The sequence below is a fragment of the Dermacentor silvarum genome, chromosome 3 (assembly GCF_013339745.2).
Source record: "Dermacentor silvarum isolate Dsil-2018 chromosome 3, BIME_Dsil_1.4, whole genome shotgun sequence".
Classification (NCBI taxonomy): domain Eukaryota; kingdom Metazoa; phylum Arthropoda; class Arachnida; order Ixodida; family Ixodidae; genus Dermacentor; species Dermacentor silvarum.
In genome coordinates this window covers 228,594,061-228,620,441 of record NC_051156.1, presented here as the reverse complement: position 1 = coordinate 228,620,441, position 26,381 = coordinate 228,594,061, and the positions used below count along the sequence as shown (strand labels likewise).

The following is a 26,381-nucleotide window of genomic DNA, read 5'->3' as shown; positions in this document are numbered from 1 at the left end:
GGATGCGAACATGGCCATACTGGCCAGACAAGGAATCGGCACAGATACAAAGCAATACAAATGTCTACATTTAGGCTGCCTAAACGCGAGCTATTCTCAGTGAATGGTTGCAAGTTATGGAGCGGAAGTTATGTGCCCCCCGTGAGAATTGGCCGAGGGTGCTCCCGCGGCAGTCCTCGCTCTCATCCTTCTCACTTGGCGACACTCCAATAAATGCTATTATTTCTTTTCATTATTATTATTATTATTATTATTATTATTATTATTATTATTATTATTATTATTATTATTATTATTATTATTATTATTATTATTGAAATGAATGTAAAAGAAAGAGGTGTAGCTAGTCGCCCCATAATTGTCGCAGCTATATACTCCTTTTCGCATAGCAGAAACCACAATATGAAAAATGTATATGTAGTAAGAAAAGGACAAGAAACCCACCATACATGATACAGAACATACATGTAGATATAAAAGGCAAAGGCAAGACGATCGCCCCACAATGAGTTCGTAAACAGAGTCACAAACACACACAAGCGGCCGCGATGCAGCCTGCGATGAACAGGTAAACAGATGAGGAATACACACTGATAAAATAATGCGCGCACAGAAATATGACAGTCAAAAGTGAGCTTCAACACATAATACAAAAGAGTATAACACGTAATATACAATCGCTAATACTTACAAATAATAGAAGAAAGTTGTAGTTACATAGTCTGACTATTCAGTGCGGCATCTAGTACTTGTTAAGGATGCCCGAGTCATAGAAAAGAAAAATCAGTGCCATTCCCCTCTGTGAAGGTGGATGACCAGCGGAGCTGTATATATGGTGATTACCTGTATTGATTTAAATAAAGACACATACCACATGAATTGTCATTTTCTACCGTCTTCATTATTTTGCCACTAAGGTGACTATAGCTTTGTGATCGCTGCGGTAGACGGCCGAGGGTTCTGCAACGACGCCTGAGCGGAAATGGGTGCCAAGGCGGCGACAGGTATTGGCAGCCTCCCGCTTCTACTTACGCCGTCGTTCTTCGTAGGCATCTTCCTCGGTCCGCACAATACGCGGCCTACCAATTACACGACCGGAACCCAACTAAGATAACGTGCTTGTGCAGTGCGTGACGTCATCTATTAAGCGCAGCTGGGACCCACCAGCTATACGCTTTTGCTTTGTATCGAGGCTACGGCGTTCTTGGTCTACGCGCTCGGTCAACGCACGCAGCGATCCGCTGGAAACTAGCGCATAATAGCTCCGCTGTAAAATGTTAGAATGCGTTCAATTCGTTTCGCTCCGTTATTTTCGATGGTCATGGGCTCAGAAATTTTGCGAGTGAGAAAAATCGGTGAGGGTCAATGTTCAAGCTGCCGTCTCTGCGTCGCGTGCCTGGGCATTCGACATGGCGAACATCCTCATCGTCGTTGACACAGGAGCAAGCCGGGGATGAAGCACGTTTTGTGCGACGTATAAAATGTTTTCTGTATGCTGTCCCATGGCTGAGTCGATTAATTGGGTCCGACAACGTTGTTCCGTCGGTTCAGAATAGCATCTTCATGCTCACAGCCTCCAGTCGTGCCGCCTGCCGATCCAGGCCCCACAGGTTAGCAGAACAAACAGTGGGAACAAATTGAACAGTGCGGCGCGGCCTTCGCGGTTGCCATTCATACCCGCTCACTGCTGTACAGAGCTTGCGGACAGACCTTTACGGCTAAACGAAGCGCTGATCAAGCTATGTAGAGGCATGTAGAGCAAGCGAGAGAGGAAAGGCAGGGAGGTTAACCAGAAGTGAGTTTCCGGTTTGCTACCCTACACTGGGGTGGAGAATAAAGGGGTTGGAGAGAGTGCAAAGAGAGAGAGCGGAAAAAAGACACAGGCATAGGTAACAGAAGAGGCGTTCCGATCACAGACGTTCACACAGGCCAGGGGACTTCAGGAAGCACAGGAGCGCTTGCACGGCATTCTGATGCGTGGAATTTGCATTATAGTAGTGATGCTTATGCATCGCTGGTTGGTCAATCATATCCGTACATGTTTCTTGCGTCATTTTTGATTGCGATCTCACCTGGGGCGCCCACGTGTATTACCTCAAAAAGAAACTCGTTCGCATTCATTGTCTGTTCATCGACAGAAAACTATGGAAACCATCTGTGCTTCCTACAACTTTACACAGAGCGCCTTTTCTCGGATTACAGACGTCGTGCCATGCGTATAAGACTTGCGAGCCACGAGATACTGTGAGATCAGCTTGGGAGGCGGCGAGACCTGTACAGCGGAGTAGGAGAGCTGCCAACAATTCCCGCAACCACCCACACGAACCAAAGGTCATGATGCCGATGCACGATGGTAGCACGCAATCATAGTTAGCTGCGGAGCCGGGCAGTCGCAATTCCTCCTTAAGCACGCGCGGCGTAGCGACCCGTGATTGGCTGACGCGAGCTGTCGCTTCTACGACGCTCCCACTGAGATGCACACAGTATGCCTGCGCTGTAACGGCGGTGCAGCAAAAAAAGAAAAGAGCAAGCGATGCACGCGCACTCAGTCGGGAGCACTCCTACGGGAGTAATCAGGGCCCTGCGCTTTGATAGAGAACGGTGCGTCCGGTCTGAGCGCGTGGAGCAATTAACGCGTCGCCCGCTCGAGAGAACGGCGTCACAAAAGCTCGTCAGCGTTTCTCTGATTTCGCCAAGTGGTGGTGTTTTTGAGCGAGCGCACGGACTGCCGCAATAAAACCGTGCAGCGGTTCCAGGACAAACTAGAAGCTACGCTTTTTGTTCTGCCGAGCTTTTACTAAGTTCGTGTCAAGTGATTACAGCATGTATGTACATCGAAAAGCGTGCAGTCTAAACGCGTGGATTCGTCGGAAAACGAGTGTGTAGATACAAACACGTGATATACCCTGAACTGCTGAGCTACCATGTCTTGTGTCGAATCTATCACCTCACAGTCACATAAGTAGAGATAGCGGCAGTAGCCGAAGCTGCACATACAGCTCTATACTTGAATTCTTGATCTTTGCAGACATCACGATCAGGTCAACAGACAGGGCCTTTGATAAGTAACGTAAGGAACTACAAAATGCGCTAGATGCCATCGGCGCACGCGTGTAAACAGCTGGCCTCCGACCATCAATAATATAACCCCCCCCCCCCCCCCCCCTGCTCATGTGCCTGAGAAATCATACACTCCCGATTTTTTAGTTCATAACTGTTGTTCGACAGTGAAACAAGTACAACGATACGCTCGCAGTCGCCCACAGCGGCGCACCAGTGTTGCGTATCCGTTTGCATTTTCGGATCGTATCTATCTTTAAACTTCTTGTTTAAGACGTAATGGTGGGTTAGCAATGATGGCATATGGCAGCGCGCTTCGAAAGTATCTCCTAACACAGAATTAATAGCATCGCGCTCGTGTTCGTTCATTCTGTGTTACGTCGTTGTTTCGAAGTGCGCTACCATATGCCTTCTTTAACCAGCCGGGGATGAAGGCTTGCTCGTGGTTTTGCAGCTTACATACGACAGAGTGTAATGTGAAGTGAAAACGGAAGGTGTCCGCTTAAGGCCCAAATGGTCAAAAAAGAACTAAGGAGAGCGGAAAGCACTGTAAAAATGAAAAAAAAAAGCAAAGAATGGCAGTTCCCCAGGCGCGCAAAGCTGGAATTGCGCAACATCCACTACCCCTGCCTAGAAGGAGGGGAGCAACGATCCAAGAGCTCGTGGTTTCCCTTCGGAAGAGAAGTAATGCCAAGTGCGGACACTTCCGAGAACCTCCCGTCGTGCGCGCAGCATGTCGTTTCATGACAGCGGAGCCGAAGATGATCGTCACGACAGAAGGTGTCACGTGCGAATGATGACGTGGCTTAAATCGGAAGCCAAAGCAGGGAAAAGGACGTCAGCTATAAAGAGTAGCTGTCCGCCCTGGCGATATCCTGACGCGATATTTCTACAAGCCGATATACAAGGCGGAATTGTGCTCCTATCCAATTGCGCCTGTATACGAATAAAATACGAAGCAGGCCGTCTGTGGAAACTTGGGAGAAATTAAGAACATACGGCCCCACTAATCAAACACTGCAATGTTGCAGTCACGGCCGCGTTGTTCGCGAACAGTGCACAATAGGAAAAACCTATGCGTGCCACTTGGCAATGATGCTCCCTGTGCGCCTCCTGGAAGCATGGCTGCTTCTGTACACTTCTAAATGCACACGCCCCTCCATAGAACCTTCTTCTCCAGATGGTAACCACCAAGAAAGTAGGTTGTACCCCTGTATAGAAAATAAAGCCTCTTTACCACCGGCCCAGATGCCTTCGCAAGGTGTGGTGTAATTGGGAGATTTCGTTTACGTTCATTCTGTCTTGCAGCGCAACGGGAACGTTAAGCACGCAGGAAGGACGCCTGCTGACATGTGTCATTAAAAAACGAAAACGATCAAATACTAAACTCGCACCTGATGCATATGCACTCAAAATAAGATATCGATCAAACCTATTTAACACTAAACAGGAGAAATAGAGGGACCTGATACGCAATTATCAGTTTCTTCTGATGCGCAACGACTCCGCTGTTTCCTGCGCCCGTTTATCTTTGCCTTAACACGCTCATGCACTCAAATGAGCTGCCTTTGTAGTGTTCCCTGTGTGCCTAAGCAATGGTTGCGCGGTAAGCAAGATGAAAGGAGAAAGACATGATGCAGGGAGGTTAACCAGAATGACGTCCGGTTGGCTACCCTACATCGGGGGAATGGAAAAGGGGAACACAAAGATGACAAGGGAGAGAGAGGAGGGAAGGAAAGAAAGCAAGATGAAAATGTTTAATAGACAAACCACTGAAAAATCCTTTCTAGTCCATAAAGCGATCTTTAATAAGTAACGCTTTGTAAGTGCATGCGTCGGATGAGTAGCCGAATGTCAAAGAAGAACTTGTTCCGTTGCTCGTCCGCCGATAGCAAGACAGTAAAACAGCCATAATAACGTTCACTTTAAATCTTCGCTTTAAAACAAGCGTCCTAAAATGTATCGTAACTGCTTAGTGCAGAATCTTTTTCTGTGCGACTTCAAGCAAGGAACTACGATGAAAGGGACCTGGAAGACACCCAAGTGCATTTCCACATGGAGAAAGCCGCATCCAAAGTAGTCGTGTCCTCGCGTTAAACAAACCCCAAAAGCCAAACGGACAGGTTCAGTGGTGCGTCAATGAAGCTCGCTCATATGTGCCGCCGACAACGCCATGTGCCCTTTTCATTCGACAAACTCAACACCACCCAGTCGGGTCCATTTTGCGTCTGAGTCTACGTACACCGAGCGCTCTTGCATGTCGGCCCAATTGAAATGCGGCCGCCGAGAGCGGGATCGAACCCGCGACCTCGAGCTCCGCATTACACATGGCCACCAAGCTACCGCGCGGCGTTCAGAGCGAGGAATCTTGCGTGCAGCATTGCTTGTTCTGAACGGTGGTGGTGTTGCTACAAGCGGGGTTAGCCTGGCAGACGGCAACTGCTCCGCCTGAGCGTTCTGAGTGCGAGGCGCTTTACAATGGCGCCAGCAAGACACCAGAAACATTACATTCGCCACCTCAGCTGAGAGTTCGTTGCTGTGGCACAGAGCTATTGGACCTCTCTAACCCATGTAATAGGGGCTGGACCGGTTCGCACACATCGTGTTTCGATCTTATCTTATCGGTCGCGCGGACAGTCCGAACTGGGAACTCTGTTAAGTGCCTGAGACTCCGAAACACACGTGTGTTGCGACTGCCCTCACGGCGCGCCACAACGCTGGCACGCAATGGAGAAACAGCTCTTCTCTCGCTCTCGAAAATTACTGTTTTGGCCTGCAAGATAAAGATTCTGACCGAAGCTCCTGTCTGGTTGGAGCAGTTCATTAGTAATTTGGGGGCGTCTCCAACCATACGTTGGGTTTGTTAGACCCGAATGTTTGGAGCCCACTCGGCTTTTTCCTGAGTCCTTAACGACGTATGCTGGCAGAATGCGGCTTTTAAAAATCCTTCATGTAGAACGAACGGGGCAGACAGATAGCTTCAGCGGGTATCTTGAAACTCTCTGTCCGCCCGCCTCCCCCTATTGTGAAGCACTTTCAAAAGCGGCACTCCGGAAAAAGCCGAGTGGGCTCCAAAACGTCGGCTCTAATAAGCCCCATGTATGGCTGGAGACGCTCCTAAATTGTTAACTATTTTGGCCGCAATGTGTGGCCAACACATCGGCAAAAACAGCTACAAGAGATGTCATGGACTATTTGAAGACTTTAATGAAACCACTGTGCTACGGAATCCTTCATCCAGCCTCTTTCATGACGCTTCTTTTTTTTTTTTTTTTTTCTGCTTTCCCCGGTGCAGAGAATACCCGGCCAGTGCATACACTAGCTCAGGCCTCAGCCTCTATGCCTTTCCTCTAATAAATTGTCTTCTCTCTGTCTTTCTAGGTTGGCATTCCTTTGGTTTTCATTCAGTTTGTTTTATGCTACGCATTTTGCAAATGAACGCAAGGGACGCTATTTACTATCTTACTTTTGCATGCATCGCTGTCCCTCACCCATGCTCTCCCGACCATTCGGCGAACCTCTGCGATTATTACGTTGGGCAAGTGGCAAGAGCCTAAAAAAGCCGAAGACTGAACTTAGCAAGCTTGAAAAGCTTCTTTCTATACGCCACAATGAACCACGACTGAAAAAAAAAAAAAAAAGAAAGAAATCGTCGGCTCTTCCACTCCGTGGAGATGGTTAACGACAGCGTATTTATTCGAGCCGAGTAGGCTTTTTCGTATGTGCGCCGATTTCTTGTGACAAACGGTGACCATAAGAGGCTGATAACTTGATAAAAATCAACTTGGTTATTACGACTTATGATGGTTCTATAAGGATGTGCAGAGCGTGGACGGACGATGCTGCCGCCTTATCTCTCGGCAGCGTCTCCCGTTTTTCTCAACAATGCTTCGAGCAAACAAACTTCTCTCTTCACCAGACTGCTGTGCTCGAAATCTCCGTTCCCGGAACCGGTTCAGAATGGTTCCTTCGATTCGTTTCCGTTCGGATTCAGTTCCAAAATGGCTCGGTTCCGGGCAAAAATTCGGGTTCGGTTTCGGTTTTCGGTTCGGTTCCGGTTCGACACCCTGACTTTACCAGCAAAGCTGGAACCTGAGGCCCCGATGTTTATCACTAGGTTAATCCCGAGGGTTCATTAAAATATTTCTCAATTATGAGGTTACACACACGTTCGGCTGTGACGGAGACAACGACGTCACTGACGGTATGCCCACTGTGCACCGTTGTCGCTTGCGTTCGATGTCTCGAGTTTGCTCGGCGGCGTGGTGAGCAGCATTCGCCCACCATTGCCGCTTGCGATTCTTCGAAATTAAATTGCTTCAAAATTAATTCTGTCCGTTACGTAAGACAATGAATGGCTCATACCCCCGTAAACGCGGCCTCCCCAGGACGACGACAGAAGTGAAATTCTACGCTGGAATGATGAGCGGCAACGCAGCCAGCTGTGAAAGCAGACGATGACGACGAACGCGGGAGCAGTGGCACGAGCGCATGCCGAGCACGAGCGCAACCTGAGAGGCGCCAACAAGCCTGCTGCGGAAGAAGGCGACGACGCTCGAGCCAATGCTGATTATGATAGTTTTCTGCACACAGGCGATTTCACCTAGCTATATACGATTTCACCAAGACATAAAGGTTTCGCTTTAAAAAGTACTTCGAAATCCGCGGTGTCACACTGGTGAGTCGGCGTTAAAGTTTCGGCGCACAATTCAAGAAATGAAACTGTCACCTTCGTCGTCTCTTTCAATATCAACATATAACCGCGAACTTAACAAAAAATGCAGTTTTAAAAGAACAGTTGATCAGTTCAAACTGATGTAGTGTTTCTTTTTATTGTCGCTACAACATGACACCGCAATGACCCAGTTGAATTTTGTAACGTTAAATTCGATATCAGTAGACTGAAGTTTTTTCGACCCCATCGGAATGCTGTCTCACCATCACGCAACGAATCTGTGGCCTCGTGCTCGTCAGTCATATTCACCGAGGCAGCGCCAGAACTGCGCGTAAAGCAGAGGGTTGAAGACATGCTCGGTCCGTGCACAACGCGCACGACGAAGGGCGCTAGCCAAGTCAAGTACGAAGCGCGAGCCACGTCAAGTCGGCGCCGCCGCGGGGCGCTCAACCGCGTAATGAGAGCGAGAAGCTCAGCCATCGATCGCCCAATGTCACTCGGGCTGTGCTCGCAAGACAACATTCCGCGAAGGCAACCTCTATTCGCACCGTGTCATGCGAAAGGGAAGTGACGTCTGCAATGTCGCTTGCGCATAATGCACTGTTCGGCTTCAAAAGAATGCCTCAACAGCGAGTTAGTTCTTCTTTCTTCACTCAAAAACGTTTTCTAAAAGCAGCAACGAGGTGCCATTTTTAATTTCGTTTATTATACGTGGCCCTGTCGACAGCGTTGCTGTTTCACGGGCTGAATGGCAGGTCACAAGCAAGAAGTACGCCTGGTTTGCTCGAAAGCACGCCGCGCGTCGCCTTTGCAAATTGATGCGTCACAAGTCGTGCCCCGCCAGTCGCAGAAGCAATTAAACCACCGGAAGCGGATTCACAGGTCTTCCATTCGTTTTGCAATAACTGTCCATTACTGGGCGGCGCCTTCGCTACCTTTGCCCGGCAGCTGTTTTCGCGAAAGGTTCTTGCATGCTGACGGCTTCGAAAGCCCATGTTTAGGAGGGCCGTGGACACTGTGTACGGTATAGAGCCCTGACAGCACCGCACACCATAAGTTGCGGACGAGACATATTATTATGAGTTTAAAGACCACGAGGTTCAAGTTGCACCATCTGGCTACGCTGACGTCATCATGACGCGTTATGTGGCGCTCTTAAGATCCTGGCATTCCGCTTGCGCGCGGGAGAACTGTGCATAGAACAGTCTGCTTCTCTGCGTATGTGTCCGAGTTCTGATTCTTCGCTGTCCTGTATGAGGCGTCAGGAATAGATCATCGTAGTCTGAAAAGACCGTTACGACGGAGCATCCTTGCACGGAAGAATTGTGTCCCTGGAAGGAAACTTGGGAAGACATGGTAGCAATCATAGTGCCGCATTCGTTTCGTCTCGTGCGGCCGCAAACGGCAAGAATTGGTCGCGTTCGCATCCGTATGGTCGCAAGGAACGGACGCCGGGGTGACAGGGACGCGTTCGCTCTCCTCAACTTGCGGCAGACAATTGCCACGAATGAGCACATTTCTCAGCAAGGCGCCTATGCGGCGCTGCAGGTCATTTACGGCACGACGATACACGATGACGACAAGGGCAACACAACAACGGCCACGATGGCAACGACGATGACTTCTTTGCCAAATATTGACGAATCCGTATGTCTGTCAGCATTACTGGGAGAAAGACTTCGTAGCCAAAGCGTTTTTATCGCATTTCCTGCGAGGGGATGGCGTCACTCGTATAGTTTCGCCCGGAATGCGGAGCAGTGACGCGACAGCTCGCGAACGCGCGGTAAGCCCGGCGATGCAATGTCGCTTGCAGTGGACATTAAAAGAAGACCTATTGAGTAAATAAAGCCCCGAGCACCAGCGTGGTCCCGAGTCTTCTTCGCTCGTGCAGGTGGCTCCACCCAGTGGTGGTAAAATAAATAGAGCGGACTTCCTCCTCTTTAATATGCTAGCACTGGCTTCGTTTCGACTATTTTACCTCGGTGCTGGTTGATGGACAAGTGGCAGAGCGTGGCGTCCGACCACGAGAGTGCGTCAACCAACCACAGGAAGCGGCGGCACGACCGCGATCAGGCAGTCTGTGGGTCAGGACTTGAAATGCATTTGTTTTCATTATGGACTTCCTGCGATGGTACGTAAACGGCGGGCACTATGGCAACCCCGACGAACATCAAAAAGACTCAAACAGATGCATATAAATAAACGTTATTGCCAGCCAAAATTCGTCCCTGCGGACTATAAAGCGGTTTCGGATTATATAAGGAGCAACGTTCACATTCTTAATACACAAATCTGGTCTTGCTCAGAGCTACCCTAAAAATAAACATTTTAAAGAATACGACAGCTACATAAATAACAAAGGAAACATGTGCCGCCAAGGTTGACCGGAATCGGCAGCATACGAACGGGACCAACGAAATACTCAATAAGGGAGCTAACGACAAAGCAAATGAAGAACCTGCGCGTAGAAAGTGACGCTCGCCGTACGCAGGCCGGCACAGGCCTCGCGTAGAATCTTCACAAGAACGCGCCACAAATTCATCACGTTCCGATATGTTCGCGGGAAACCTATGAATTTCTCGTTAAAGGCTTTGACCGAGTTAATTAAAAAAAAACGCTAGGCAAATGGAAAATCGATCGAAACTCCGCGTGTTTTCCATCGATTGCACATCCCGTCTCCGCTGACTCCAAAAAGGCGTTCTCAGCTGGCGTGCCAAACCCTAGTGCTGAGCTCGACTATTTATTTTTTATTTCCGTCCTCGCCGCACACGAGTCGAGTCAGCGTAGAACGAAGCAGCAAGCCGCAGTCGAACGGTAAAAGAAGCAGTTAAAAATAACTTAACTGTTTTTGGTGGAGAACATTAAGAAAGCGATGGCGAAATAAGAAAGGTCACGTTCCTCGTAAGAAACTTGGTCAGGCCAGACAGTGAGGTTGATTAGCAAAATCCTACAGGATACAAAAACAAATAATAATAAATTGCTACTGCACAGTTTGCTGCGTCAAGCCACACACTCGTGCTGCTTTTGCTACACAGCGTGTCAGTAGGCCAACGTTCTTTGGCTGCGCGCAACAAACGAGATCGGTGTAAAATGTAACGCTTAGACTGCAACGTGGGACAGAACATTTAATTATAATACGTGCTGGTTCTCACTGGCCAGCAGCCTTCACTTCCTCCAACATAGCAGGTGGCCTGCTCTTACAAACAGCGCAAGAATGCTTCAGTGAATGTTGGCCCTAGGCCAGCATTCACAGGAACTGTCCTTATGAGCAGCTGTCATCCGATAGCCATGTTGGTTATGTCATTATCGATGACGTTCGGCCAATGGCAAGGAACACTTACGATCGAAGGGCGTTGTGAATGCCAGTCCTTGGCCCCATATTCACAAAACGTTCTTAGGCTACAATTGTTCATAAGAGAAAATTCCAGCTAATCCTGATGCTGGACATATATTTAGAGAACGCATCGAGCTAATGACGAAGGGTACTTACGAACGGGTAAGTACAAAGGGAAAGCTTTGTGAATTCTGCCCCTGATTTACAGTTAAACTATGTTCATTCCCAATCATTTGTATCATTCACCAGCTCTCCTGTTTCCAGTTACTTCGTACAATTTCCCGTGTTAAATACCCATTCATAAACGAAATTCCGCAAAATTCTGGACATTTCAGTTCAGCTTGGCCGCTGCGGTACGAAGAGGCCATTGCTAGGATATTAAGATTGAAACTTCTTGCCACGACGCCCACAGTGGCACTGTGTGACTGATCAAATAATTTAATCAAGGACGCCGTGACAAGACAACAAACTCAAAGCAGCGAACTCGTGCTCGCGTTAGTGCAGTTATATGCACCAGCGAAAGCGACACCGTGCGGGCAGCTATCTCTTGCGCTACCGATGAGGGCTCTGCTTTGAAAACGGCTCCTTACGGGGCGAAAAATATGCGCGTCCAACTCGCATGTTGGAATCTCAGAAGCGGAGCTTTCGTGAACCGGTTAAAGAAATGCCGCCCCACTGATTATATTGTGCACAGCGTTTTGAATCATAGCGATTATCTGCTGCAAGTGAAGGAGGCAAAACGCGGAGACCACGACCACGTAAGCCACGTGACTGCGCATTACAATGTTTCGAGGATTTTCCCCCCTGTGCTAAGACATTGTGTCCATGATCGGCGCGTCATATGCACTTTACTCGTCAAAATAACGGCGACCAAGTAGATCCGCCAAGCCACAAACCTTAAGAAAGTAGGCATAGAGAGGTTTGCTTTATTAAATAAATAGTGGTCTTGAGACGTATATTTGTTGCAATGAGGATATTTAGGTATCATTCGTTTTATCACTGAGTAATTCCGTAGATAACAAAGCCAGGACACTCGCAAGGATGGCAAAAAGACGGCAGTGCTGTCCTGCATGTGAGCTACTGGGCAAAACAGCAGCCGTCCGGGAGGGAGCGGAAGAAAGTTTCGCTTCAAAAAGAAATTATGCATGCATGAAGACACACTACTTGGAAAGAGCTAGAAGCCGAGTCTTAAAAAATATCTGCAACTGTTTCGGAGCTCCACTCCACGTCATCGCGTTCACAACACGCAAAATATTGCTCTCTGCATAAAATTTCGCTATTGCTACTGGTTTCCATTACTCATATTTTTCAAGCTTTTGCAGAAAGAAGAAAGAAGCAAAAAAGAAAAAAAGAATCAGTGGCGATTTAGCAGTAAATGCGAAAGAAATGCGGTAGCATTACGTCGCACTTCTTGGAGGTCCCCGGATCCATGATGTAAACCGCGTTCTCCGCATTGCAAAGAGTTGTTTAGGAGCTCACTCGACACGGGTAATATATATACCACGTGACTAGCTTCCGACGCTTCATAAACATATACACTTTTTCCACTCTGACACCCCTAATGCACCCCTAATGCTAAGCAATGTGCACTGCGGCGTTCATGACGCGCCGGTGGATCGAGGAATATACATATTTGGTCACCGAAATTATATGTCATCGACAAACCATTCTCTAAAAGCGCATTTTAAGCCCCTATTGCGCCCTCGTGGCCGCTCGAAGAGCCTGGTCCCTGATGTACACAAAACTAAAGTATTCAAGCTATGTAGTTTAGAAGAACCTGTTGTTGGGCGAGTTGGTACATATTAGCAAATATTGTTTAACTGCGCGAACAAACGGACCTGTTCGCTCTTGCAAACAGCAGATAACTGCGGATAAATCGATATTTAGGGCAATGTTTGCACAGATATAATATAGGACGAGAGTTACGAATGCCCCCATTGAAGACCTGCAGGGAAACACGCACTTAAACGGGAGACGAATGCTTCACCTAAGTGAGCAGCGACTCAACCCAGTAATCTTGACTGTTAAACCTAAGTAGGATAGCGAAGTCACACATAGAGTTACAAAAGAGGCAGTCGTCTATGGACTACGCTCTGACAACGGAAGGGCACTTGGAGTTTCGCAAAATGTCCATAAACGAGGAGAAAAGCTCATATAGCGAGTCACTAGTAGCATTATTGGGCCACTGCGGTGAAAAGACAAGCATGAAAAGAGAGGCCCCACGTTTAGCCAACAATAGCAGCAAGAATTGGGCAGGACACGGAACTGTAAAGACTCCTGCTTTTGGGGTATGCGCTGTGGATTAAGGAATGGTTTAGCCCTGACATAATCGTGCCCACACATGGATGTCTGTGTCCGTTGGGATGGAAGATACAGTGCCGCGGAAAGGGTGATCTTCGTCAAAGGCGGCCTCCTCGGCGGGTTAGCGGGTGACGTCACGTGCTGTCGGCGGCGGCGGCGGTTGGGTGCAAAGACGGAAAAGAAAATGAGCGCTGTCATTTGGAGCTTCTAGGCATCATCGTGGCGGGAAGGACGGGGTTGGAAAAGGAGGGAGAACGCCTTGAGCCTTATATGCCCATTTTTCCTTTTAGCGCCCAAAGAAGCTTTTGTGGGGCGCTCTTTTTGTTCCAAAAGCGCATTCAGCTACTTCTTTCCATCAGACCTGACGCCATTGGCAGACGCTGTTACTAATGGCAACGCACGTGTCAATGTGACCTGGCAAATAAGCGCTTGCGTTGTCAGCGTTAGGTGAGCTTTTAAGTATTGCATACTATATACTTTTAGAGGGTCTCTCACCACCTGCTTGACACTAATTAACAACGACAGAGAAAAAGCATGCCGAAAAGTCCCTTCCTTCGCCAGTGGACACGCAACTTCGTGTGCCCGTGCAGGCGGGAAAGAAAGGCGCAGCATTTTGAGAGAAGTGTACTGTAGCTTGGAAAGAGTGTAGGTTGTGCTGCACTTGTGTGAGGAATTGAAGCGAGCAAGGTGTGCTGGAAGAAGCTGTAGTTATATAAGCAGTCCCTTTTTTTTTCGGCGCTTTTGTGGTTGTATAGAGATATAAACCGGCCGATCACGGCTCAACTGAACTCTGAAATAGATTAGCAATAAAATTTGCCCCTCCCTCAGCCCTCCTCCACGTAAGGAGACACGCACTGCTACACTCCAAGCTGAGATAAAACACTTCGCGAAGAATGGTGCCAAATAGTGATAAACAAAGAGCGATTAAGCAACAGTTGTGGTGAAGTTCACCAGTCGCGATACAGAAACCGCACCATACCACAAGCCTTGTTAATTTCATGTGTGTGGCAGCAGATCTCTAAAAAGTTTGTGTATATAGATATTTTTTTATCCTGCTGAAAATAATTTCGGAGTTGTCCACAGGCAAACAATCGACAACTTCAGAGTGCTTGAAATCGTCGGCAAACATACAGGAATACAAAAACGCTCCGTTCACCTTTGCGATATTGAGCGCACGTTTTCAGCCTATACAAGCTTATTCTGAGGCACATAAATAGGAATTTATTTATTTATTTGTTTTTGTTAGTTAGTTAGTTAGTTAGTTTGTTTGTTTGTTTTTTGTTAGTTAGTTAGTTAGTTTGTGTGTTTGTTTGTTTGTTTGTTTGTTTGTTTGTTTGTTTGTTTGTTTGTTTGTTTGTTTGTTTGTGCGTCTACGTTTCTGTTCCCGTCCCGTCTTCTTCGCACAGTTTAAACATTTTGCGAAATCTATGAACCGACTATCCCAACAACATGCCTTACTTCATTTATTTATTTATTTATTTATTTATTTATTTATTTATTTATTTATTTATTTATTTATTTATTTATTTATTTATTTATTTATTTATTTATTTATCTTCAATTTAAACAATGTTAAAACTGATCAAAGCACTCTTTGACGGTGTCGCGTCTTTGCAACATGCCACGGTCGGGAGGAAAGGAAGTGCTCAGAGCCGACTGAACACGGCGGGCAATGAATCTCGAGTTTTGTTAACAGACGCGGTTTGCGCTGGTGCAACGTCACAAGCCAAAATACACATCTCGTGTTCCCAATTCGCAACGGTAAATATCGCTACACCACCATTTTGAGGATGCATATGTGAAAAAGGATACACCGTCGAAACAAGCAGCTGCAAAGCAAATAAACGCGTGCTCATAGCATGCAGCGTCACGCACGTTAGCATACATCACGCAAATGACCAAGCAAGGACGAAACGGGCAAGTGATGATTACCTATACGGGCCAGAGAGTAACGTTGAACCGAGACAAGCTTGTCCTCAGAGGAATGCAAGAAACGTGTTTTGTCTTCACCCCAGATTAGAGCAAGAAGAACGGCGCCCAAGAAAGGCGACAAGTTGTGTGCTCCCCGTCAACTGCTGTACCGGACGGAGGTTTCTGCATTATTCGGTAATTTCGTGTACCTTCGAACCATCGATAGTTTGTTCAGCGCATGGGAAAATGGGAATGCTTGGCGTGTTGAGTGATTATGCGAAAATACGTTGGAGCAGAAGAGTACAGCAGGTGCCTCTATGAGGCGCCATCATCTTATACATATACAAACTTAATTAAAAAAATTCAGTGCCATTCTACTATGTGAAGGTGTATGACCGGTGAAGCTGTGTATGCGGTGATTGACCGTTGCTCCGGCGAAGCGTTACAAGTTTGCGGGATCGGGGCCATATGGACGGCTCGCAATTCTTCCCGCCTCGCGGTCCTGGCGGGCAGCACGCTTACGCTTGGCGTCCGCGGCCCGCTCATCGTCGGTGGTCCGCCGCACCCATTCCCTTTTCTGTTCACGCCGTCGTTCTTGGTAGGCAAGCTGTTCTTCTTCAGACGGTACAACACGCGGCCTACCAATGTCCCAGTCAGAGCAGAACTGAGGAAAGGAGCCTACGTAGAGAATGACATCAGGAGACAGAAGACACTCAGATTGGTAGGCACTAGTTTGAATACGCGGGGTGGCGTACACGTGTACGGTGCGAACGTAGATATGGCCGACGCGGGTCAAATTGTAGTATCTGTTCTTATCAGTCTCATACCTGATACGGGTTGCATTTGGAACCAAGATATTAAACTTATTCTTGCAAGTTGGCGGAGTGCTTGAAGCCTGCTTCACCTCCGCCGCGTGTCGGCCCGGTATTGCACTATCTTCGGAATCGGCCCACGGTTTTTGGTCTACGGACATCTATCCACTGGAAACTAACCAGATAGAGCTTCGCTGTAAAAATAAAATAGGGGAGGGGAGGTGGAAGCGAAATGCAGCCGATCTATTTGCCGGAAAACAGTCAGCCGTTTCCACGAGCAGTGCTGCCACTCCCCTATACTTCTGTTTCGTCTATTATTCCTCGTGGGCGGCAAACATATTTTCTTGTACGTTCAGGCAGAAAAAAATGAATAGTAAACCCAAAGATAACGTGCATAGTTAAGCGCAAGACAAGAAAGGAGCGTGCGCACTTGAAGAGCACGGGCGCTGCCGAGGCACGAAGAACGGAAACATCCAGAGCGGTTGATAAAGGCGGCAAATGGAAACGCGCGCAGCACTCCTCGCATTTACATGGAACGCTTAAAGGCTTTCCGAAGCTGCCCTTTAAAATCTTTTCTCGAGATGGCGCGACGGGTCGGTGGCACAAGAACTCGTAAAGCGACACAGCCGGAAGCTGCGCGCGTTTATGTTCTCTCAAGGAAGCAGCGGCTCGGTGTAACGAAAACTGAATTAAAAAGGAGTCCCGAAAACGCGCGGGGTTATGTGCGCAGTCGTATAAATTCACAGGTTACCCATGGGGCATATCACAAAACACGCAGGCGAGGAAAAAAATAATACCACAGTCGGGAGCTCGCTTCTACGAGGGTCTGACGAAGAAAAAAAAAAAGAAAGTCAGATAGTGAACACCTTAGATAATAATTCGAGCAAGCTTTTTCAAGCACACGTTCGAGATTTCGCCCCAGATGATTATAATGCGGCATAAAAAAGCTCTTTTACTGCCGGTCTACCGCGGTTCGTTTTTTACCGTGTGCGCATTTAACGCGAGGGCCTTAAAGACCTCGCTGGCTCTCTCTCGTTCTTTTTTTATTTTTTTGTGGTGAGATAAAAACCTGATGGGGACGAACGCCGAGAGGAGGAAACCGCCCCGGGGCCACACTGCCCGAGAAAATTGTCGCGGCAGTCGTAAGATTCCGAAGCGCGATTGCGATTATAGAATCGCCGTTCTACAAACGTACTCTTCGAGAAACCAGAAAGAGCAATCTTCCACTCACTGAAACTAAGAAGAAAGAAGGTCTGCACTAAAAACGCTGCGTTTAGGAAATTACCCGTGCAAAGAAACGAATCCCAATGTTCGTGGGCGCCCGCACACGTAACAGCACCAGCAAAGAAAAAAGAAAAAAAAAAGAGGAAGAAAAAAGAAAACGAAAGCACGTAGAAAAGAAGCCTAATGGGTAAGGCGTCAGACGAGGGAACGCCTTGGTGTCTTTGTGATTCGCTACTATATACGCGCGACAGTCCCTCGTTTTTTTATTGTTGTTACTGCTACGTTTCGCTTCGGTATTGTCGTCCTTCCTTTTGTCCCCGCGTGTGTACCGCCACTAAGAGCGCTGACATCAGTCCGTTATCGGGTCTCGAAAGCCGCGACCTCCGCGCGCCCTCTTCGTCCGGCTGCACGCGCTGTGTCAGCTTGAGGCTCGTGGGCGTTCTATTAAGGCGTGGCCAAGGAGCGGGCCAGCAAGGCTGGTTTCCGACCCGAAAGCCCCAGCTTGGAAGATGGGCCACGGGCGCCAGACACAACAGGCGACGCATGCAAGCAGACTACCCGGTGGCAGAAAGCAACTGCTCGCGTTCCTGTCACGTCACACGACGGCGCAAATCGCGATTTGGCCTTGCGGACCACCAGGACATATGTCATCCGTTCCTGCTGCATTCACTCGGTCCCCGTAGAGCGATTCACGATACGGCCGAAAGCCAAATCACCGTTGCGATTTTCGACGACAGAAGTATTCATGCCGGAACGCCCCTACTGGCAACAACCATCGTCAAACAAGTTCAAGTGGCTCATTGAATCGAAACGAGCGAAATTGGCGCGTACTGGCTCACGCTGTGGTGGTCACTAGTGAACGTGGGCAGATATCCCACGCGTTTGCTGTGGCCCACGATTGAAAGGGCAATAGAGTTAGGGCGTACGTATTAATTATGCGTTAGGACTACGAGTGTGAGAGTGGGAAAATTCAGTGGCGATTAAGCGGTAAATGCGAGAGACCTGCATTGCGTCGCACCTCGTTGAGGTCCCGAATCCATGATTTAAACCCCGTTCACCACATGGCGAATTGCTGTTCAAGAGCATGTCGTCAACTGCAATCCGCCAGTACCCGGAGTGAAGGTCTATCGAAAAAAAATATTTGGCACCATGTAAACAATCTAGGGCGTCATCTATCCGCGGCAGGGGATACACGTCTTTTTTTGTTACTTTGTTGAGATGGTGATAGTCGACGCAGAAGCACCAGCTGTCATCTTTGTTTCGCACGAGCACGAGCGGAGAAACCCAAGGGCTGCTAGAAGGCTCAATGGTATCTCGGGCACGCATCTTGTCGACTTCCTTCTGTATGACTTGGCGCTCAGTAGGGGAGACGCGATAGGGCCGTCGGTGTATCGGGCTAGCGTCGCCGGTGTGTATCCGATGTTTCACAACGGACGTTTGGCCCAGTGGCCGGTCATCGAGGTCGAAAATGTCCCGGTACGGGGCGAGAAGGCATCAAAGTGCGTGCGCATGGTGGGCCGGAAGGTCAGGGGCGATCATTGTCGCGAGAGGTTCTAAATCTCGGGTTGTAGGGCGCGAACCAGCAGAGGTAGACGACGCAGTATCACCAGATAAGGCAGAAATATGCTAGTCGGAAGCCGGGGCCAAGGTTGCGAGAGATATGCCCTGAGGTAACACTTGAGGACAGAGGCCAAAATTCACTACAGGAAGACAGGTGGCATTGTCTTTTATACGGACAACCGAGGGGAATGCGACATTCTGCGACAGGAGGACGGTGGCTTTGGGCGACACGATGTAATCGCCGTCGGCGACAGGTGGATCGGGTGAAACGGTAATAAAGGTCACGGCTCGGCGAGGTAGGCGAACGTAATCGGTAGGACAAAGTCGACTGGGCGTAGAATCAGGAGGGTCAACGGCTTACGGTAGGGCGAGTTGGACAACACCCGCAGAGCAGTCAATAATGGCCGCATGTGCCGACAGAAAATCAAGACTTAAGATGATTCCGCGTGGGCACTGCTCCAAGACATAAAACAAAACATACGTATGGTGTCCGGCTACAGTGACACGGGCGGCACACATCCCAGTGACAGCTGGAGTTCCACCATCGGCTACCTGGACGACGGCGAGCGGGGCAGGAGTTAGGACTTCCTTTAGGCGCGTGCGGAGGTTCAAGTTCATAACCGATATGTGTGCTCCTGTGTCAGAAAGATGAGGTTGTGATGGCCAGGCTGTGTAAGCAGAGGAATTTCGGGTCGGGTCGTCATGGCAGGCTCACCTCTCGGAGATGCGCCCGTTAGTTTTCCGAGGAGCGGCGGGAGTAAGAAGGCGACGGGGAGCGACGAGGCAGAGGCGAGCGGGAAAGACGTGGGCGTGGCGAAGGGGAACGCTTTGGTCGTGCGGGCAGAGATGTTGGCGCGTTGTCTTCTTCAATGTGTGTCGGCGGGCGGGGACTGCCTGGCGGCGCCGGGTATTTCGATAGCTCGGCCAAGGCTGCGAGTTCCAAGAACTGCGACAGTGGCGAGAAATATGTCCGACGCGTTTACAGCAGAAGCAGATAGGCCTGTCATCAGAGGTGCGCCATTCCTCCGAGTTTCGATAAGGAGGACGAGCGTACGAACTTCGTGGTAGATCGGGTACGCCGGGTGAACGGTAGTCGGGTCTGTGGACTGGGCTAAGTGAGTGGAGTCCGACATTGGCCAACTCTTGCCGTACAACGGTCTGAATGAGAGATATTGTCGCGTGGGAATCGCCTGGGGTGTGAATCTGGGAAGGAACTGGAGATGCAGCTTCAATCTCCCTGGCGGACGATGCGCACAATACTGTCGGATGCAGCCGGCACGGGTGGGAGACGAAGGTCCTCGCAGGTAGATGTTGCAGCCGTATTAGGAAGGCGAGAAAAGTTGTGAGCAATACGACGGCTTTTGGCTTCTTCGAAGCGGCGGCATTCAGCAATGATGTCCTGCACTGTCGAAGAATTCTTGAAAACGAAGAGACTAAATGCGTCCTCCGCGATGCCTTTGAGTATGTGTCCGACCTTTTCCGCTTCCGGCATCTTCTCGTCAACCTTGCGACAAAGCGCAAGCACGTCCTGAATTTAAGTCACATAGGACTCCCTGGAAGTCTGAACTCGGCAATCAAGGTCTTTCTGCGCGGCACGCTGGCGGCCAACAGGCTTGCCAAACATATCAGTCAGCTTTTGTTTGCACAAGTCCCAGCAGGTGAATTCGTGGGTCTCAAACCAGACGCGTACCGTTCCCGCGAGGTAAAAGAGCAGGTAAGCGAGCATGACGGTCTGGTCCCAGTGATTGCTCGCGCTCACCCGTTCGTAGAGTTGAAGCCAATATTCGACGTCGGTGTTATCCATTCCGGAAAAGGTGCCAGGGTCGCGCGGTTGTGCCAGGATGACGGTGGGCGCGGTGGCGACGAGCCCGAAGCATTCCCGCCTTGAGCTGGCATGGCCGATGCACTCAAGGAGCGCCCGCTGCGTAAATCCGTTGTGCGTCTGGGATACCAAGCACCTTCCACCAAAATGTTACGTGGAAAGAGAGGTTTAAATTATATTTACAGAATATTTACAACTGGCATACAAGGCATACAAGATGCAAAACCAGTCCGCGCGACATCAGAGAGCGTCGTCGTCTTCTGTGTTGTCCTCAGCGTTGTCTCGAGCATTGCTTGGTAATAATATATATATATATATATATATATATATATATATATATATATATATATATATATATATATATATATATATATATATATATATATTAGAACTAACCCTGGGAGTGTTAATCAGCGCCACCACTCACGGCCATGGTTGTGGATGTCGAACATCCTATCTACCTCAGGCGTCACGTAATGAACTTTATGGGTGAAGGCAACTGGTCAATAAATCCACACATGCTAGTTGAAGGCATCAAAGCTGCCGGATTCGAGACCCTCGGTTTGTAATGAACGAGAAGAAAGGAAACCCGGGGACGGGGGGGGGGGGGGGGGATTTTATTAATCAATTCATTACAAGCCAAGAAACAATGAAACGACGACAGCAAATTATTAGTAGTTCCTAACTGAATTAAAAAATGATAAATAAGTGGAAATGACAGCGAATGAGGAAACAATTGGCCGCAGGGGGGATACGAACAATAAGCGCATCGCACGCGTATTGCGAAAACGCGGGTTCGTATCCCACCTGCAGCCCAAATACCCAACAGCACGAATCTGGGACTAATATCGTCAATCGGGAATTCACCGACAACCACTTCGGCTACGCTTGCTCCGTGTGTGCCCGCCTGTGGCATAATTAGATAAACAATGACGGCATCAATGAGAGGAAGTGCGCTCACTCCGTGGAACGAGGGACGTTTTTCCTTTTCCTTATACATTTTCTGTCTTTTGTTTTAAAGGTGGGGAGGTGGGGGGGGGGGGGGGGGGGGGGGGAGGTGGCAGAATCACGATTTGATTATGAGGCACGGGGTAGAGGAGGACTCCGGAATAATTCTGACCACCTGAGGTTCTTTAACGTGCTACTTGCAAGCCATCCGAGCCGCCTCGCTGAGACGGTGGGTGTTTGCTTCAGTCAGCGCGCGTCAGATCATTGCTCGCGATCACGCCAGTCGCTGCTTTACGGGACAGGCGCAGATTCGACATAATGTACTATTAAGTACTACTACATGTGAAAACCAAACTAGGCGATTTTTATGTCACCGCGAGCGGCGATAGAAGCGGACGTCTGGGTGATGGGACCGGCGAGGTGACGACGCTGGCTGTGCCCGCGCAGTGTGCGCTGCGGACAACGGCGGCGGTCTGAGCGCTCCGCGTTCAATGATATCCGAGGAATCGGTCGTTCGTCCGGCGTCCGATCCGAGGCCGCATTTTGTGTAAACTTTGTGCTTTTTGGGACAAGTCGGACGCCGGATCATACGGCGTGTCTCCTGTTCCTATGGGTAGAGCATCACCGGATTCGCTGTGGCGTGAATGACCAACTCTATCAATTTCATTTCGTGCGTGGAAATTCATTAGCACAAGTAGGCGTGTTTATGACATCCAGACTGCAATTAACGCTGCTGTGACCGTGCTGCCTGCGTATACGTGAACGTGTGCTAGGCTATCTGCACTGCTAATGCGGCGTGCTTTGAACTGCATCTGCTCGCTCGACCTACATTCAAGGATAATCCTAGTCAAGCTTTCCCACAGTGCGCTGTAGGAAAATAACGTGCTATTAACGACCCTAAGCACTTTACTGGCTTTTACAAGACACGCAAAATAACACAGAAGCTTGAATGTTGCGAAATTTTTGGCACATAATCGATGAGCTGGTATCGAAACTTTCGCCTTTTACCGCGGCTGCCGATTGCTTGCGACGGTTTTCATCAACAGGATACCTACAGAAACTTGAGCCTCTTGCGTCTTTTACCGCAACGCAGCTCGTCGGCATGCTGCGTTTCCTTCGTTGCGAGGCTACAGAATAACGATTGCGCACAAAAAAACTGCACGAGAACCCGCAATACCTAGCGACTATATTAAGGTAAGCGTGGCGGCTCGGCAGCGGGGTGCCTACATACCATGCAAAGGTGACTCCCTACGACAGCGCCACCGCATATTCGAGAATAATCGCCGTGGTGTAGGTGTGTACGCACGGGACGCACACGTGGACGCAACAAATATCGCGCAGAACGCACGTATACTACGTTGCAAGCACGCGTCCGGAATGCGGCGAATCAATGGCCGACAGCAAGGCCAGAATCGCCATCAAGCGTTGCGCGCATGCACCGACGTTTGCCGCTTCAAGACGGGAGCACGGTCGTCCTCTACGGCCTCCGGTCGAGGACGGCAACCTGCCACCCTTTTCGGCCGTCCTTCGCGTCGCCAACTGTCGCTGCCGCCTCAGTTGATGGAGCACGTCCACGTCAACGGGAGCCAGTTCCATCAACGTCTGCTCCCACCGTCGTGCGCTGAGATGGACTCAGCAGAAGAAAAGAGCTACCGAAAAGCCACTGAAAACAGTCGGCACGCAGCTAGAAAGCCGATTGAAACGAGACGCAAATAGCCAACAAATAAGCACTGGTTTCCCGCATCCTCCCTCTGGGAAACTCGTGAGATTCTTCTGCGCTTGACAACACAGGCGCTGCTTTGTTCTTAGGCTGCTTCCTTCGTCAACAGTCGCAAAACCCTGTGAGAAGACGAGACTGGAAGATATGCTTATTTTATTGCCTGAGCGTGGACACAACTGCAAAGAAGCACTCCAATGCGGCAACTATAGAGCTGTTCTATTTCTGTCACTTTATTTTTTTTTTCCTTTTTTTTTTGCAGGTTCGTCTTTGACCAATGGTTCATGTGAGAAGCACTGTAGCTACAGCCAGAAGGTGTCAACAGAGGTTACCACCCACGAACTTCTATTGTTTTTGAAGATAGTATGTTCAATACCGTATTTAGGAATAGGATAATTAATTTTTCTTACGAAAAAAAAAGCAAACCCTCAAATGCTACAACAACGCCGTCCTCGTGATATTCACCGATTCACTGTGTGCATTGCTACTTACATGTACCCCTTTAAGTAATTAGCACCGTATTCCGACAAACCAGTCCTGTGCCCAAGACTGAAGCAAGCGTTTCCTTAAACAACGCGCGAAACTGAGAGAGTCTTTGGCGAACAAAACTATACATTGTCTTGAAAACGATACAGAGCTGAAATGTTGTGACGATATAGGCGAAAAGAAAAGCGAAATTGTGCGCTATTTCTCACAAATGCACTCTAAGGGGCAATGAAAGTATATTTAGTCATCGACTTTCTTTTATTGTTCGCGGTTATCCTCTATGTGTCTGTACGATTGTTTAGTACGGAGAGAATGGTCTAATGAGACACTTTTCCTTCCAGGGATGTTTCTCAGCTGACCTTCGTGACTTGGGAATGTCCCTTGACGAGACCGAGCCAATTTCTCTTACTCTGCATATTTTCATCTCCTGATCTGGGTTCCGTGCTACTATACCATGTGGACTAGGTGAATATCCGCTACGTCATCCCACTGACCACCAATGGTGCTTCCCTCGCCAGGCCAGTGCATTCGAGACTCGTCGGTTGGAAATGCAGGCGAAGAAAACAGCGCTCGTTCCTGGTCACGGCTCTAAGGACGCACGCATTCGAATGAAGGGGCGTCGCGTATATACGCACAGCCATCGCACGCCCGGGCGAGGCGATCGCACCCAACCAAGCTGCTGAGCCCACGGGGCTCACTCAGAAATAGCGCGCGCGAGAGTCACGTGACGCCCCCCCCCCCCCCCCCCCCCCCCCGTGCTGCTCATCCCTTTGTTAGCGGGTCCCTTGTCGCCGCGTTTCCTCGAAACACTGCTTCTGTCCCGCCGTGCGGCGCACAGCTTGGGTTGCTCAACCGAGGAGCGATCACGTGTTCCTTTTTTTGGACAAGTGCAACGACACACGATTGCCGCTCGAAGCCTTTGGTGCAGCGTGACCAATAATTGGAATACAGCGGCGAAATAGTGCATTCCGCAGGAGTCCTGGGCCCTTCTTGCCAGTAAGCGAGATTTGAAGGCTTCGCGACTAAGCCCTAGAGCAGCGAAGCATCAACCGATTCCGGATGATGGCACAACAGCGCCTACAACAGCCGAGCACCAAGAGTCGCAGTGCACACGCGTGCCGTCACCTGTCGACAGGCTTCGAGAGAGGTTGTGCGAAAGACATGCACAAAGCGCCTGCTTATATAGACTTCATCAGAGACCACTCCTTCCTGTTCCTCCCCTTTCCACGAAACGCACAGTAGCAGACCTGATATCTAAGCTTTCTTAAGCGTTAAATATTTTCTCGGTATTCCGTATGTATATCACCCTTGTATAAGGGAATGTATAATGAGAACAGACGGGTTTTATTTTTTGTCAACTTACAACCAAGGGACAATAAGGAATTGAAAGCCTCGTATCGCATGGTAAATATTCTTTTCCTTCACTCGCAATCTCTTCAAGCGACTAGTGAAACAATTTGATCCTTCTAAGGCATCTGATACCAGTTACTACAGGCGGAAACGCAATGATTTCAAATCTTCTTCTTCTTTCTGGGGTTTTACGTGCCAAAACCAGTTCTGATTATGAGGCACGCCGTAGTGGAGGGCTCCGGATTAATTTTGACCACCTGGGGTTTTTTAACGTGCACTACAACGCAAGCACACGGGCGTTTTTGCATTTAGCCTCCATCGAAATGCGGATCAACGTAGTGCAGCAGAAGATTAATGTGGTAGAAAATTACGGCAATATATAAACGGCGGACAGCCACGCTCTACGTTGGTGCTCGCTGACGCCCACATTTTCAGTCCAGAGCGTTTGATCGCTGTGCTGTGGGGCAAAGAAAAAAAAAAAAAAAAAAAGACACCGGTATCATTACTGTGCAGCTATCGTGGCTTCAGATGCTGAGAGGCATTCTCTCGCAAACCAGGCAAATATATCGCTGTTATTTTGCAATGCATGTAAGGAGGCGTTCGCGACACCTCTTAGTGGCCGGCTACACCTGTGCTCCAACGTGTGATCGAAAAAAAAAAAAAGAAGACAGCAGGCTAGGGCGACCTTTCAGAATCGCATCGCAATTTGAAGCGCAGCTGTTTCTTTCCAGCAGTTACACTAAGGACTCAAGTTGGCTGTAGTTAAACAACACACTATAAATCTTTGCCCGCCATATGACTCACCCGTTTGAAACCTTGCCCGCTTATAACGCTGTCCAACAGTTTCTTAAGAAAATTTTCACAAAGGTTGTAATTGAGTCCGGCACGTTTAGCTTTACGTGCTAATTTGCCAAAAAACCTCGCCACTTTCACTATAGAATATAGGTGTCATCTAGAATTTTCCTATGACAGCAGGCTAACTTCTGCGCCGTTCATAAAACAAACATAAACAAACTGCATCGTTTAGCTAACCGACGACGTCGGGGAGACTTAACAGGAACCTCGTATAAATAGAGAAAAAAGAAAAAGAGGTGGGGGGAGGGGGGGTGTCTCAGTAATTACTGTCAACGTTCCCAATTAAGTCTTAAACGCTGTTTCACCTCGCGATACAATTTCAGTAC

The 26,381-nt window shown here is 48.8% G+C and overlaps 1 protein-coding gene and 1 non-coding gene across 5 annotated transcripts in view; one reads left to right on the top strand and one right to left on the bottom strand.

Annotated features, from left to right (window-relative positions):
- Positions 1–26,381, bottom strand: part of LOC119446839 (RNA-binding protein Musashi homolog Rbp6) — a 648,548-nt gene that overhangs the window by 463,826 nt on the left and 158,341 nt on the right. The gene's annotated exons all lie outside the window — the stretch shown is intronic.
- Positions 16,058–16,239, top strand: LOC119447019 (U2 spliceosomal RNA). Its single transcript, XR_005190909.1, has one exon. It is a non-coding gene; the product is annotated as a U2 spliceosomal RNA (small nuclear RNA).